The sequence below is a fragment of the Panthera leo genome, chromosome B4, assembly GCF_018350215.1.
Source record: "Panthera leo isolate Ple1 chromosome B4, P.leo_Ple1_pat1.1, whole genome shotgun sequence".
Classification (NCBI taxonomy): domain Eukaryota; kingdom Metazoa; phylum Chordata; class Mammalia; order Carnivora; family Felidae; genus Panthera; species Panthera leo.
This window is the reverse complement of record NC_056685.1, coordinates 35,132,722-35,147,825: the sequence shown is the minus strand read 5'-3', so window position 1 is coordinate 35,147,825 and position 15,104 is coordinate 35,132,722. Positions and strand designations below refer to the sequence as shown.

Sequence of the window (15,104 nt, the reverse complement as noted above, 5' to 3'; positions counted from 1 at the left end):
TGAAAAACATCCTATGGTGGTGCAAATTTTTTTCTAACAAAGGCATCCTATAAGCAGTAAATCTGAACAGCAGCACCTGGATCCCTGACCAGGTGGAAGGTGCTAAACTTGCCTAAGGCTTAAACATATACCTGTCCTGGGCCCAATTGCAGATATTGTTTTTTTTTTTTTTCATTTCATAATGCTTTATTATTTGCATAGGCACCACTGCACTTAAGATTTAGTGTATTTGGGTTCTTTATAGGAGACAGAAAGATGACTACATATACATAAAATTCAGACAGAATATGAAAAAAGCTCATCAAAGGAGAAACTAATTCCAATCCAGTGGACTTCTTTTTTTTAATATGAAATTTATTGTCAAATTGGTTTCCATACAACACCCAGTGCTCATCCCAACAGGTGCCCTCCTCAGTACCCATCATCCACCCTCCCCTCCCTCCCACCCCCATCAACCCTCAGATTGTTCTCAGTTTTTAAGAGTCTCTTATGGTTTGGCTCCCTCCCTCTCTCTAACTCTTTTTTTCCTTCCCCTCTCCCATAGTCTCTGTTAAGTTTCTCAGGATCCACATTAAGAGTGAAAACATATGGTATCTGTCTTTCTCTATATGACTTATTTCATTTAGTATAACACTCTCCAGTTCCATCCACGTTGCTACAAAAGGCCATATTTCATTCTTTCTCATTGCCTTGTAGTATTCCATTGTGTATATAAACCACAATTTCTTTATCCATTCATCAATTCATGGCTAAAATGAACAAATCAGGAGACGATAGATGCTGGAGAGGATGTGGAGAAATGAGAACCCTCTTGCACTGTTGGTGGGAATACAAACTGGTGCAGCCACTCTGGAAAACAGTGTGGAGGTTCCTCAAAAAATTAAAAATATATCTACCCTATGACCCAGCAATAGCACTGCTAGGAATTTACCCAAGGGATACAGGAGTGCTGATGCATAGGGGCACTTGTACCCCAATGTTTATAGCAGCACTTTCAATAATAGCCAAATTATGCAGATGTTGTTGTTATGCTGACACTGTGGCCCATGTGTAGGGAGGTGATCCTAGCTAAGTGTTCACTCCAAAACTTCTGGGTGGACCACTGTGTTTTTCTCTGTGTACTGGCCTCCTCTTTTTAGCTAATCACCCTCCTCTCTGAAATTCTCTCTCCCTGACTTTGCCCAGGATCTCCTTCCAGAGCCCCTTCTCCCTTTCACTAAGTCCAACTTTCTGGAAAAATGTTTCTTGTACTTTAGTATCCATCTTTCCTGAGGACATTTAGCATTTCAGACTCTCTGTGGGAATCAGAGACTCTGCCCAGCTAAAGGAATCTCCCAGGTGGGTAGTGTAGTCTGGTGATGTGCTTCCGGGCTTTGGGGTCAGATGGACCTGAGTTTGAATCCTAAACTCTTTTGACTGATACAACACCTCCATAAAGTAGGTACTGCTCAATCTGTGTCTTACAGAGGAAATAGCTCAGGAGTTAACTTACTTGCCTAGAGCTTGAACTCAAGTCTGCCCCACTCCAAAGTCCATGATATGAACCACTCTGCCCTACTCCCCTTTCTCAGCCTGAGCTGGCAAAGTGGTCCTTGTGTTCTCTCCACTCTGTCTTAGCTCATGGGAATGATAAAACAATACAAGAGTTAAGTCTGAGTTTCTGTTTCCTAAGAATCTAGTTGACATGCCATGTGTAAAGATGTAGGGGCTCAGTTATGGAGTTTGGAGGTAAAGGAGATTGGAAAGGAGGGAAGCATAGTCCAGATTTTGAGCCTCTACAGGTGAGTTTTCAGCTCTCCTCCAGGTGCACTCATTCCATCTTCCACCTTTGTCATTGCGTCAGCAAGGTCCCCTGGGTGAGGAGACTGTGGGTGCCTGGGATGAGCAGTGCTGCACTTCGCCTGTCTGTGATTTTCTTCCTTGAGGATAAATGCAGCAGGATGCCTCTCCCATCTGACTCGAGTCAGATGTGCCCTAGTTGCCAAGGAAAGAGGAAAATTAGCATTTCTAACAGTGAGTAATTGAGACTGACTATGTGCCAGGAACTATACTATACATGTAGGTCCTATAAAAACAGAGACAGGGAAGACGCTCCCATGACCTCCAGGAGGCTCAATCTGGTAGGAAAGACAGCTGATGTACTGGCCAGTTATCATTAACAGGCTAGAGTTGTGAAGGGCATGAGAACAAGACACAGTGTTGATTGGGGGAGAGCATGGGATTTGGAGTTCTGAAGGGCATATCCAGCTTTGTCTTTTCCTTGCTGACCCACTTAGGCAAGTTCAGTTTCCTCATCTTTATAATGTGCATCAGTATATTTTTTCTTGTAGGCTCATTGAAAGGATTAATTAGATACCCATGGGAAGTGCATGTGCTTCATGCAGACCTCATCCAGTGCCTGGGAGGTAGTTGGTGCTCAATAAAGTAGTAGCTATACTGTGCATATATAGGAATAGATGCATATGTGTTTGTATATATGTATACATATTTTTAAACTCTTTCTTTCCTTTATTCAACAAGTATTTATTGAGTACCTGTTCTAGACACCAGAGAGTTAGCAGTAAATAGAACAGCTCTTCCTGCCCACGGGGAGCTTAGGTTTTAGTAGGGAGAGACAGTAAATAAAATAAAATAAATAAATAAATAAATAAATAAATAAATAAATAAATAAATAAAATACATGGTATTAGATGGTGACAAGTGCTATGGAGAAAAGTAAAACAGGAAAATAGGGGTGTGGATGTGGGTGGAGGTTTAAATTATTAATAAAATGATTAGGGAAGGTTCCTAAGGGGATATTTGAGGGAACTAGCCAGGTGGACATTTGGGAGAAAAGCATTCCAGGCAGAGGGAATTGGGAGAGCAAATATTTAGAGGTGAGAGCAGCCTGGCGTGCTCAGGGAAGGGCAAAGAGGCCAGCACATGTGGAGTGGCATGAGCTAGGAGGAGCTCTAGTTGAGGATGGGACAGAGGGCTCACTAGAGGAAAGATGGAGCAGGATTTTGTAGGCCATGGTAAGGACATTACCTCTTATCTGGAACAAGACAGAGCCTTTAGAAGTGTTGAGCTAGACAGCAACATGGTCTGACTGTGTTATAATAGGATGACTGTGGTTGCCATGTGGAGAAATCACGTATGGAGGAAGGATACCATGCATGCATGTGTGTGTGTGTGTGTGTGTGTGTGCACGTGTGTGTGTGCACATGTGTGTCTCAGCATTAAATCGGAGAACCTTGATGTAAGTAGAGAATGTGATTGCCCTGTGTTACAAGGACAAATGAGAATGGATAGTGGAGGAGATGGAGGAGGAGGCCTGGAGAAATATGGTTCATATTGTGGGTTTGGCGCTTCCTTGTTATTTGTCTGAATGGTTTCCCATCGCTGTGGGCTGGAGACACTATAGCAGGAAGCGAGGGACTGTGGGCCTCTCCACCAGTCTCAGGCCGGGCCTTGAACATGTCCAGATTGTGGGTGAATGGACATTGTGGGGAAAGGCATGATGCACCCATGCATGTCAGATATCAGAGCAAGCCAAGATCTGAGGGTATGCTGAGGGCAAGGCAGGGACCCTTTCACTGTGGCTTTCCTGTGTGCCGGACAAGGAGGAAAGGTGTCCTCAAGCAGAGTGGGGGGATGGAGTGAGAGCCTAGAAGCACAGTCCCTGAGAAGTGAGAAATTACGTGTGTGTCTGTGGATTGCCCCAACTTCCCAAGAAGACTCTGAGGACTTGAGAGCTGATAATATGACCTAAAATGTCCCAAAGGCTAAGAGAGGAGCAGGTGAGAGTAGTGAGTGAAGTTACACAGCACCCACCCTGGCCATTGGTAGCTTCAGGAACCAGCAAGTGTGTGCACTACTGACTTGTCCTCTCTCTCTCCTGATTGCTCAAGGGGACCTATGCTTTTCTGGAGCAAAGAGGACTTTACAACTAGAGTTTTCTCTTTTGATTTTGTGGGGTATTTTTCCTCATGGTCAGTCACAAAGCCATAAATACATTTCCTCAAGACAAGAAGAAACAACTAACTCTTGTGTAGTACTCATTTTGTGCTAAGTACTGTTCTGAGTGCTTGATTTGCAATAACTCCTTTAATCATCAGAATGGTTCTGTGAGGTAGGTAGCATTATTGTCCCCATTGTGCATAAGAAGAAACTGATGTTCAAGACCTTGCCCAAAGACCCACAGTTAGTAAGTGCTGGCCATTATTGGAACACATGTTTCTGACTCCAAAAGCCTTATCTCTTTTCCCTTTATCAATCTGGTAATTATTTATTATTTACCGTGTGGAATTAGTTTTTGGAAACAATTTGTACAGATATACACAAAGGAACTATGTGGTCACAAAGGGGAAAAGCAGCTGCATAAGTCCTTTTACTTTCCCATATCTGTGTGGGGTTCCTGCCTGGCAGCTGGCAATTTCCACCTCTTGTTTGTGTTGTAATTTATTACATGTATGTCATCCTCCTTCCTGAGGCTGGAAACTCACTGAGACCACAGTCCATGTGGAATTCATTGTCATATTTACTATAGGATCTCAGCCAATGCATAAAACATAGTAGGTCCTCAGTAAATACGAAATAATTTCTAAAGTTGAATAAGTGCATTTGGTAACCAATTCTTAAGCCACCCATTTCTGAAAATAATGAAAAGGGGGACATTTAAATACGTGAGTGATAAGACATTCATTACAGTTAAATGGTGCTTTTATGATTTGCAAAACCTTCTATACAGTTTATCTCATTTCACCACCACCCCCTCTCCACCAACCCTTGTAAAGGTGGTGGGGCGCATGTTATTTTCCCAATTTAATTATGAGAAAACCGAGGTTAGTGTCAACAAGTGATCTACCCAGGGTCGCACACGGGGCTATTTTGTTTTTGTTCTTTGTTTTTAAAATCAGAGCAGAATCAGAACCATCATCTCCTGACTTTCTATTTTGTGAGTGACACATACCTACTAAGTACAAAGCTTGAACATAGGACCTAATGATACTCATTATGCATGAACAACAGGGTGTTTTGATTCCTCTCTGGCAGATTGCAAACAATTTAGTAGAGTACTACTCAAAATGTGGGCCCCAGCTGCTAGAGACAAGTTAACCAGTTACCAATCTATGGTGAGATCACGGGCTTGTGGCAGAATGTGAATCAACTACGTCTATAAACACTGCTTAGTTTACCTGACTTTTTTTCTCCTCTTTTTACATTTTTCTTTTAAATACTTTTAGGCTTACATAAAAGTTGAAAAATAGTACAGAGAGTGTGCATAGATCCTTCACCCAGCTTCTCTTATGTTTATATCTTGCATCACTGTAATATAATGATTAAAGCTAACAAATTGCCATTAGTACAATACTTTCAATTAAACTTCAGATTTCCTTTTGATTTCACCAGTTTTTCCACCTATGCTTTGTTTCTGGTCCAGGATCGAATACAGAACCCTACCTGGCATTTAGTCAGCAATCTCCTTAGTTTTCCCCCAATATGTGCTTGTCCCTTGGTCTTGCCTTGTTTTTTTCCATGACTTTGACACTTTTGAAGAGTACAGGGCAGTTATATTGGAGAATGCTTCTTAATCTGAGTTTGTCTGTTTCCCCATGATTTGATGTAATGCATTTTGCATACTGAATACATGCATCACTTCTGAATATCATATAAGTAATGTGCCCTTTGCATTCTATCATAATAGAAGCAGAAGATGTTAGAATGTCTTTTTGCTGGTGCTGTTGACCTTCACCTTCATCACTTGGTGAAGGTGGTGTCTGTGGAGTTTCTCCACCGTAAAGCTGCTATTTCCCCATTTCTAAGTAATACATATCCTGTGGGAGATATTTTGAGACTGTTCAAATTCTGTTGCTTCTCAAACTTATGCTTATAATTTTAGCATACATAGTAGATCTTGCCTGCAACATTTATTGCTGTGACATTAGCCTAATTTTTCTATTGTCTTCTTTCCCTCTACATTTATTAATTGGCATTCTTCTATTAGGAAGAGCTGTCCCTTCTTCCCTATTTCTTTCTTTATTCAATTATTAATTTATGTCACTGTCATATTTATTTTATTCTATGGGTCACAACCTAATACTACACATATTTATTTTATTGTTCAAATTGATCTAGCTTTGGTCATTTAGAGCTCTTCTGGGTCAACTCCTATAGCCTTCAACATGCCCTCAGTCCTCAAGCATTTTCTTGCTTTTGGACCACAAGATACTCCAAGATCATCTTGAATTTTTCCTTCCCCAACCCTGAAATGAAACACTTCCCCCAAGGAGCCCTGGTTTATTTCATTGGAGAATATCTAAAAACCAAGATTTGGGCACTAGGTGTGCTCATTGCTATCAACTTTTTTTATATCAATACTTCCTTGATGAAGGAAGCTTCACATTTTGAAAGTGAGTCAATGAGCTCCTTATCTTGTCATGAGCCACTAACAATTTGTGACCCTGCCACTTTGAGTCTCAGTGGTCTTAAAGATCTGTAACCATGCACATGTCACCCATCTGGTGGTAATTTTAAATTCCATTGAATTAAAGTCATGAATCAATGTTATTCTTTCACTCATGCGCGAAGCAAGTATGTGTTGAGCACACAGTACGTGTCAGGCCTTGTGGGTGCTGGGCTCACCATGGTGCATTAAGTTCTCCTGAGGAACTTATAATACAGTGTCTTCTATTAAATGTAGGAGACAATACTCTTGTTTGGTCACTGCACAGTATGAGAACTCATTTAAGATTATTCAGCATTCTAAAACCTAGGGGATTCAGCCTAGGGGATTTTTAATTTTGATTTTGGATCCAGAAATTGTGAGAATGTGAACAGGCTGTTCCCTAGCACTATAGCACTTGGTATCATTAAAAACCTTTGCCCATGACTTGATTCTGACATATGGGTGGTTGAGTCTTTGAGGCCTTATGCAAGGAGGCTGGAGACAGATACTTTGACTTGAAAAGACTTTTGGTGTTTAATTGCTCACTCTAATCATTGTGTGAAAGAGTCTGCTGGCAGGAAGGAGTAAAGGCTTGTGGCAAAAATAGGGCTCCATCTTCAGTGCTTCCCTCTCCCATGGAGGCTGGAAGATGGAATAAGAGTACTCCTCTTCAAACTAGCCTCAAACCCCAAAAGGATCCCTTCAGCAAAAGTGTGTTTTCAAAGATTCTGTTGCTTGACTTTAATCTACTCCACCTGTACATCAAGTTGGATCTAGGCTCAGATTGAAGAAGATAAACAGTGATGTCACTTAAGGTCACTTGGACATGACTATCCCCACTCCCACTGTATCCTATACTTCCCATCTGGTTTAATACAATCTGGCATTATTTCAGTGCTTCCCACTTTGGCTTGTTATTAGTACTTCTTTTAACTGTTTGAGCACAAATGGAATAAGAATCCCTTTCACAGCTCAGAAAGTGTTTCTGGCAAAGAGGATTCTGCTGGTTGGACAATATAATCCTATCAAACAAGTCAATTGTCTGGAAGCATCTGTTGGTCTCTTTTACTTTTGGAAAAGATGGAAATGCTGAAAACTGATGCTAAGGGGTGTTCTCTCTATATTTGTCCTTTCTGGCATCCATTAAATTATGAGTATTTTGTGTTACTGAACACATGTGTGTTTTTGGCATGCAAAATATACACACAATGGCCAATTTATTGCCTGTTCTTGGGAGGAGAGGAACAGTGGAGCTGTGGTAAGTCGATTGCTATGCATTCTGGTTAGAAATGGGAGGACAATAGGATCAACTGTGTTTGCCTTGAAAAGTAGCATAGGCATCTGAGAATCCATTTGCCAGATGTGTCAAAGATGGGTAATTGGGTATACGTTTCTCAGCATATAATGCCATTCATTTAAGGTGGCCAATTCTCCAACCTTTAACTTGGTAGTTGACCAGTGGCTGGATTATGAACATGAAATCTTTAGTGCCTATCTCACTCTTTGTGTTGGTGCTTTTCACAGAAATTGTGTGTGCGTGTGTGCGTGCGTGTGTGTGTGTGTGTGTGTGTGTGTGTGTGTGTGTGTGTTAATACATGAAATCCAGTTTAGAGAAAAACTTTGTATGCCCCATCCTGCTTGCAATGCAGTGGTCTGCCCTTGAGAATTTTAAATGAGCTGACCTACATAGCTTAACTATTTCAATTAAAAGTAGCAGAGAGTGTAAATTGGCAAGAGGTGGAGGATAGCAAGGGAAAAATCCCTCCCAGGAGCTTTGGTTCAGGCAAGGCAGTGGAAGAGACAAGAGATTCTGGGTAAGAATCATAAATGATAGCCATCATGGATGCTTTGACACCCTGCTATGAGTGAAGTCCTTGTGAAGGTGGTTCCTTAGTATCCCTTGCTATGGACCTGTATTTGGTCTTCATGGGATTGAGGCAAGCCAACTCTCTCCCGGGGAAAAATTTTGATGTTATTCCTTAATTTTCCAAACATCCACTCTTGCATTGTCAGCTGTCTCTACAGTTGATTCTTTGAAGGGCTGGTGCTCTCCCCATCTCTCCAAGCCTTGTCTCAAGGGAAGATGTGGAGAGGAAATGCTGTATATGGTACAGAGTAGCCATTCTTGAATTCTTATTTTCCATTTCTTCCCTACTGCTCAGAATTCTGACTCCACAGAAATTCCTAATTAACTCAGTTGCTCTACAGCGACAAGCTAACATCTGGAGCTACCAAGTCAGGAAAGCCATTCGGCCCAGATCCAGCACGGATTTTCTCCCCTTCGCACCCAGCTCAGCAGTTGGGCACTGTACCAACCCTGACATTGTGGGATGAAGATGCCAAGGGCTGGAGCAACTCAGGGCTAATTGTTTCACCCAGAAAATCATGGGTTAGATATTTTCTAATTGCTGGCCTATTTCGAACAGTTTTTTGTTTTGGGGTTTGTCTTGTTTTAGGGGGTTTTATTGTTGTTATTTTGGTAGGAGATCAGAGATCATACAGTCCCTGGAGGGGGATCTGCCCTACATATTGCCTATATGATACTCCTACTAGATGGGGGAGATGGGGGTTAACTTAGGGCTATGACCAGGCGAAGGTGTAGTACTCTTCAAATCTATCTATATGGCTCCTCAGGAGCCATATGAAATAAAATGATGAACAACTTGTCTCTGTCAGGCTGGCTGGAGGCAGTTAGGTGCACAGGAGATGTAGAAGCCACTGCTAGTTTGCTTTTTTCAGTTCCAGTTCACATTTGTGGTACCGTCTATCTGCTTATCATATATAGTGCTTATTATGGGACTGGCACTATTCTGTTATACATAATAGTGGACCTGATAAAGTAGGTACTAATATTGTCCCCGTTTTACAGGTGAGAACTCTTAGGCATTGAGAAGTTAATAAATTTGCTCACAAACATTTGCTTCTGAAGCTAGGGTCAGAGATCAGGCAGTGTGGCCTTAGAGTCCAGCCTGCTATACCAAAGACACACTGTCAGTAATGTAGGTTCCATTTCAACCCAGCCCCAAGGGTTTTCAGAGAAAAATCCACAGTGCTTCTTGGGTCAAGGTCAGTGTGGCTCAAACTTAAATTTGCATATGAATTGTCTGGAGATCTTTGTAAAATGTAGATTCTGATTCAGCAGCTCTGGGGTGTGGCCAGTTCCAACAAGCTCCCAGGTGATGTCAATGTGGCTAATTTGTGGTCCACACATCCAGTTGCAAAGCCTTAGTAGGCTATTCTATGATTTTCACTATCAGATTGCACTTAACTGGCTGTGGAAGAAACCCTTGCATTTAAGTAGAGGACTCATTAACACCAATATGAATTTAATGAGTGATCAATTGGAAAAGAAAAGAACTATAGAAGCAGGGAGTAATCAATTTCTGTTAAAAAAAACTAATTTTCATAGGACTTTAATAGAAAATGGAAAGATAATGTTCTCCTTTTCTGTGTATTAGCCAAGGATCTTTCTTTTGTTCTTGGGCTTACCTCAGTACTTCTGGGCTAGTTTAAATCCTCATTTTTTTCTGAGTCACCATTACATACAGTTCTCCCAGCCACACCCCAGCAATGTACAAGGGATCAGACACAAAGTTAGATTCCATCACAAAGGCAGAGTCACCATGGTAACCACATCCTTTGAATCTTGAGTGTGCCCAGGAACCTGAGCAGAGCTGATAGTTGAACCAAGTTGTTCTCCTGAGAGATGGGGGGTAACAGAGCCCTGCCTACACTAGGCTGCTATATCTTCATCCCTACAACCAGAGGTGTCCACTTGCTGTGAAGAGTCTAGACACTCAGAACATCCTCCCCTCCCTGTAATCTTGAAGTTAGTCTCCAGGGTGGTTTCTGACCCTAACTGCCCTAACACCATGAGAATATTTCAGTGCCTTGGGATACTCTTGTTCTTCTGGTTTGAGTTTTGGTGGATAACCACATCTGAGTCTTGCTGTGTTAATATGTCGATATTTTGGTTTATCTGCTTACTGGTGGTGTGGGGCATATGGCAAATCCAGTAGTGAACGGTCCTGGGCAGATGTGACCCCACCACATGGTGGCCTCATGGGGAATCTTAACTCCAGTGTATAGAATCAGTGAAAAGTGTAGCTTTCTAGATCAGGTTTTTATTTTATACGTTAAGGCAAAAAGCTATCTTCTATAATTTGGAACCTCTCTTCCTTTCCAATTCTCTCCACGGCCTCCATTGCTCGAGGGATGATGGTATGGGTTCACTTTTTCCCTCTCATTTGGATGACACCATCAGAGAAGCACTCTGTACCTCTCCGTCAAGACCCATGAGATGACCTAATGGTTGATGGAGCCGAGGAAAAAGAAACCGAAATGACCCAATGGGACATAAATGTTGATTTGTTATTATTGTTTGATAGAAACAATGAACTCAGTTGTATTAGCTTGGCCACATGACTTCTTGAAAGGCATCTTTCAGATATGGAAATACTTCAGAGGGTTGTGTTGAGTCTCTAAGAAGACACTGAGCATTCAATTCCCAGTGGCCAATGGTCGACCTCTTTTGAGACATTTCCAACTGGAAAGGAAAGACAGGTCTTCCTACCTCCTGTGGAACCTCACTTTTAATGACGTTGCCTTATGAAGATGTGACCTAAGGAAGGACTGGGTACAGACAATGCTTTTAATCTCACTCACCTTATTCTTCATCTTTATATCTAAGTTTCAAGAAACTAATGTTAGCTAACAGCACTGTTTTTACTGCTAAGCAAAACTTCAGGAAGGGGCATTCTTTGATAAAACATTTATTAACCAATTTTCTCTCGATTTAAATTAAAACCTATACTGTTTTCCTTTGCCCTCCAAGCTCTACTCTTATTTGCTTATTACAAATCATTTTAAGGAGTATAAAAGTGACAGTGACTGGTTTTAATATTGAAAACCTAAAATTAATAAATGCAGTTTTGACTGCTGCTGCTGTCCTTGTGTTCTTTTTTGTATGTTTATTTAATTGCCAAACAATATTGCTGCTTGCAGACTGTCCGTTCTAGCCTTTATCATCAAAACCAACAGAATCAGGTTTGGGACCAGGGCTCATGCACATGAAACTGGGAAGACGTTATGTGGAAGAAGCATTTCTTTTCAGAATAACCAATATTGATAGGAAGCATGATGTGTATATAAGCAAATAAGTATTTCCTGTGAAGAAGTAAGTAATTAGTTGATTTTGACACCATCTTCCCATAGAAATAGTGACACTGGAGCAAAGATACACTTTTACTGAATTTTGAAAGACTGGAGCAGTTCTTGCCTTCAATCTGATTTCTGTCAGACCCAGAAGCTTCTCATAATACATTCTCTGGCTGGTGAAAGGTGGTGAAGGGTGAAGGGTTTGGGAAATGGAGAGGAATTCCACTAAAATCACTCTGAACCTTAGAGAAAAATTGGAAGGGGATCAGTCAGCTGACTCCTTCCCGTGTGAGTCAGAATAAACACGTAGTTCTGCTGGGACCTGGAAGGCTCCAGTTAATGTGGAATGGGCTTGGGTGGATCCATGAAGTGTTCTGGGGGAGGAAGGGGTTGACTGTCCTCAGAGAGGGGAGGGAATCTGGATTTCTTAGTCCTTTGGGTGGAAGCTTACTATGTCCAAAGGGAGTCTTTTTTTTTTAAGTTTACTTATTTTGAGAGAGAGAGAGAAGGAGAGAGAGAGAGAGAGAGAGAGAGAGAGAGAGAGAGAGAGAGAGCAAGCAGGGGAGGGGCAGAGAGAGAGAGACAGAGAGAGAGAGAGAGAGAGAGAGAGAGAGAGAGAGAGAGAGAATCCCAAGCAGGCTCCACACTGTCAGCATGGAGCCTGACGTGGGGCTAAGTCTCACGGATTGCGAGATCATGACCTGAGCTGAAACTGAGAGTCATGCGCTTAACCTTTGAAGCCACCTAGGTGCCCCCCAAAGGGAGTCTTTAAAGAGATTTTGTCCATCTTTTTCTTTGAGAAGCAAAATAAGAGGGTTATACTTGCAAGAAGTGGAGAAGAAGAGGTGAAGTTAGGAGGAGATCTCCTTGGCTATGGCTGAAATGTGGGAGTTGATAATGTAGAGAGATTCTGGAACCTCCAACTCTGGTTTTAAGGGTCAAGGGTTTTCATTTTGACTAGCTTAGTTCCTCAGCTTATTAAATGGCTTTCATCAAATTGCTTAACCACTTAAACCTTAATTTTCTCACCTGCAAAGTGGAGATAATGCTTGTTCCAGAAGGTTGTTAAGGGGATTACATGAAATAATATATAGCATCATGACTGTCACATAGCAGCTCTTCACGTTACAAGTTATTTTTACTACTTCTAGTTCTGTTACAATACCTGACTTGGGACAGCATGACGGGTGAGGAGTGACGATAGAAACAGTCAAGATGTAGACACTAGAGCTGGCACAGAAATGGCGGCAGAACTGTTTAAAGGGGACCCAGGCGGCAGAGCACCCCAGTTTGGCTCCATCCACGGGCCATTGACTGTCATGTGGTGTATTGGTTGCCTAGAGGAACAGCAGGGGTTGGGACAACAACACCTCCCTCAGCCCCTGGGGCTTTCCTCCTCCACACACTTCCCCCTGCCCCCTGTATTTCATACTGGAAAGGCTCTTGGTGGGAGCCACAGCTGGGAGGAGACTATGGGCTTAGAAACAGTGTCAGGATGAGATACCACAGACTCTTGGCCCTTTTGCCCAATCCCTGAGGTCACAAAGGCTTCCCTTCCTGGGGTTTTGCTCAAGAGCCACAGTGTTTCAGCTTTTTTCCTGGGAAGCCCAGTTTTTAACTGGTAAGAGATTTTATTCCAATAGTCTGTTTTAGTTCCCTTCTCTGTTTTTGATCATCCTTCTTCTCTCCCACCAGCCTCCCACTCTGCCCCCCTACACACCCTGCCTCTTTTCCAATTTTAGCGGTGTTACCAGGGCAGTTTTTCAGAAAGCCTGCTTCAGTGGTTCTCGCCTGGGCCGTTTCCACAGCGGCTGTGTGCCGGGTACCATTCACCGAGGCTCAGCAATTGTGCCCCATCTGTTCCTCTGGCTGCAGCCACCAAGCATCTGTGGGGGGTGGTGAAGGCTGAAGATGCCCAGACAAGGGGCAGGGAGGACCTGGCCACGTGATGACCAATGCAGCAGGGGTGCCTGGCAGGAGACTCAGAATAAAGGGCCCTTATGACCTCCAGGGGTAGGGAAAGAGTGGGAAATGGAGATCAAGTTAAAATTAAAAGGTTTTAAAAAGTCATTTGTGAAGAATTAAACAAATTTCTTTCAAACTGCTTTATTACACATAGGAATTGTATCAATCAACAGTGAGCACTAAATTGCTGGATCAGTCAGAAAATATTGTTGCTGCTGAAGAATCAATGCTAATTGAATCATTAGGGCATTATTACATGAAACACAAATAGCTTGGTATGATAATTCTCTGCTCTGCTTGATCTGTCATCTTCCAAGAAGTAGTGAAACTATGTCTGTACTGCCTGATCAACTGCCAGGGTCCCCTCCATTACTGCCTTTCTCATTAGAGTTAAAGGTGGGTAGTGGTTGTGGTAATTTCCCCCTATTAAGAAAAGGAGGGCGGGTGCCTGGGTGGTTCAGTTGGTTAAACATCCAAGTCTTGCTTTTGCCTCAGGTCCTGATCTCACGGTTGTGAGATGGAGGCCCACATTGGGCTTCACCTGCTTAAGATTCTCACTCTCCCTCTATCTCTCCTCTATCTCGCTGCCCCTCCCCTGCTCACATGTTCTCTCTCATAAATAAATGAATAAACAAACAAACAAACAAACTTTTTAAAATGTGTATAATATAGTCCTTCTTGAAGTCAGTGATACTGAATAATCTTGACAAGTAAGAAGGTTGAAGAAGAATTTGGATTGCATTTTGGAAATCTTCTGGTAGGGTCTTTGATATGTGAATGTATGTCTGCAACTTTATTGAAGTAGGCAAAATGCAAACAGTGACCAACCTGAGCTCAGAATAAAAGGCAGGGCTGCAATGGGGATGCCAGTTACAGGCTGAACACTCAGGTCTGAGCCCTGAAGCTGACTGGAATGGCTCTGGAATGGACAAGACATTTTCTAAAGTCTTGGAGGCCAGTATTAGAGCTGGGTTCACCCTCTATCACCTACACACTCTGATACTGACCTTTCCACATAGAGGTGCTGATGGATGTTAGTGAAAGGAATGAAATATTTTCTAAAGTAGGCCATGTTGGCCTCAGCTTTCCCTCCTTTTCCACCCCTCTTTTGGCTATTTTTCTTTCTCCCCCACCTACCCTCCTGACCCCTGGCAGCCCAGAGCCCCCATCTGGAGCCCTCCCCCAGGCTGCCTGTCTCACTCTGTCAGTGGCTCCTGTTCTGAAATTCCCCTCCCTTTGTGAGAAGGTCTCATCAGGCCTGGATTTCCAAAGTGCATATCCCCCCATCCCACCATCTACCATCTTGGGTGTTTTGGCTGGTATGAGACTCCCCCCAGGGATTACATTTGTATTTGGACAACAGGTTACTGGGGATGTAAATCCTAACCCAAATGGAATTATCCTTGAGGGAGTTTCAAGGATTTCGTAAATAATACCAGAGACATAGTTCACAAAACCAGTCTTGGCTGTGTCTCTCCTAACAATGGGAGGTGATGGGGGTGGGAAGAGGAGAGGCATTTCCTTGAAGGCTTGCTGCAGCTTTCTCTCTGATTTG

General features: G+C 42.5%; 1 protein-coding gene and 3 long non-coding RNA genes across 4 annotated transcripts in view; 2 read left to right on the top strand and 2 right to left on the bottom strand.

The window, feature by feature from the left end:
- Positions 1-15,104, top strand: part of CACNA1C (calcium voltage-gated channel subunit alpha1 C) — a 657,848-nt gene that overhangs the window by 170,790 nt on the left and 471,954 nt on the right. The window lies entirely within an intron of this gene.
- LOC122224073 lies at positions 1,654-10,019 on the bottom strand. The gene is made up of 2 exons (XR_006204646.1): positions 9,917-10,019; positions 1,654-1,974 (listed from the first exon to the last, which is right to left on the bottom strand). It is a non-coding gene; the product is annotated as an uncharacterized LOC122224073 (long non-coding RNA).
- On the top strand, positions 10,101-11,367 carry LOC122224075. Its single transcript, XR_006204648.1, has 2 exons — positions 10,101-10,194; positions 10,692-11,367. It is a non-coding gene; the product is annotated as an uncharacterized LOC122224075 (long non-coding RNA).
- Positions 11,028-13,174, bottom strand: LOC122224074. The gene is made up of 3 exons (XR_006204647.1): positions 12,750-13,174; positions 12,614-12,632; positions 11,028-11,059 (listed from the first exon to the last, which is right to left on the bottom strand). It is a non-coding gene; the product is annotated as an uncharacterized LOC122224074 (long non-coding RNA).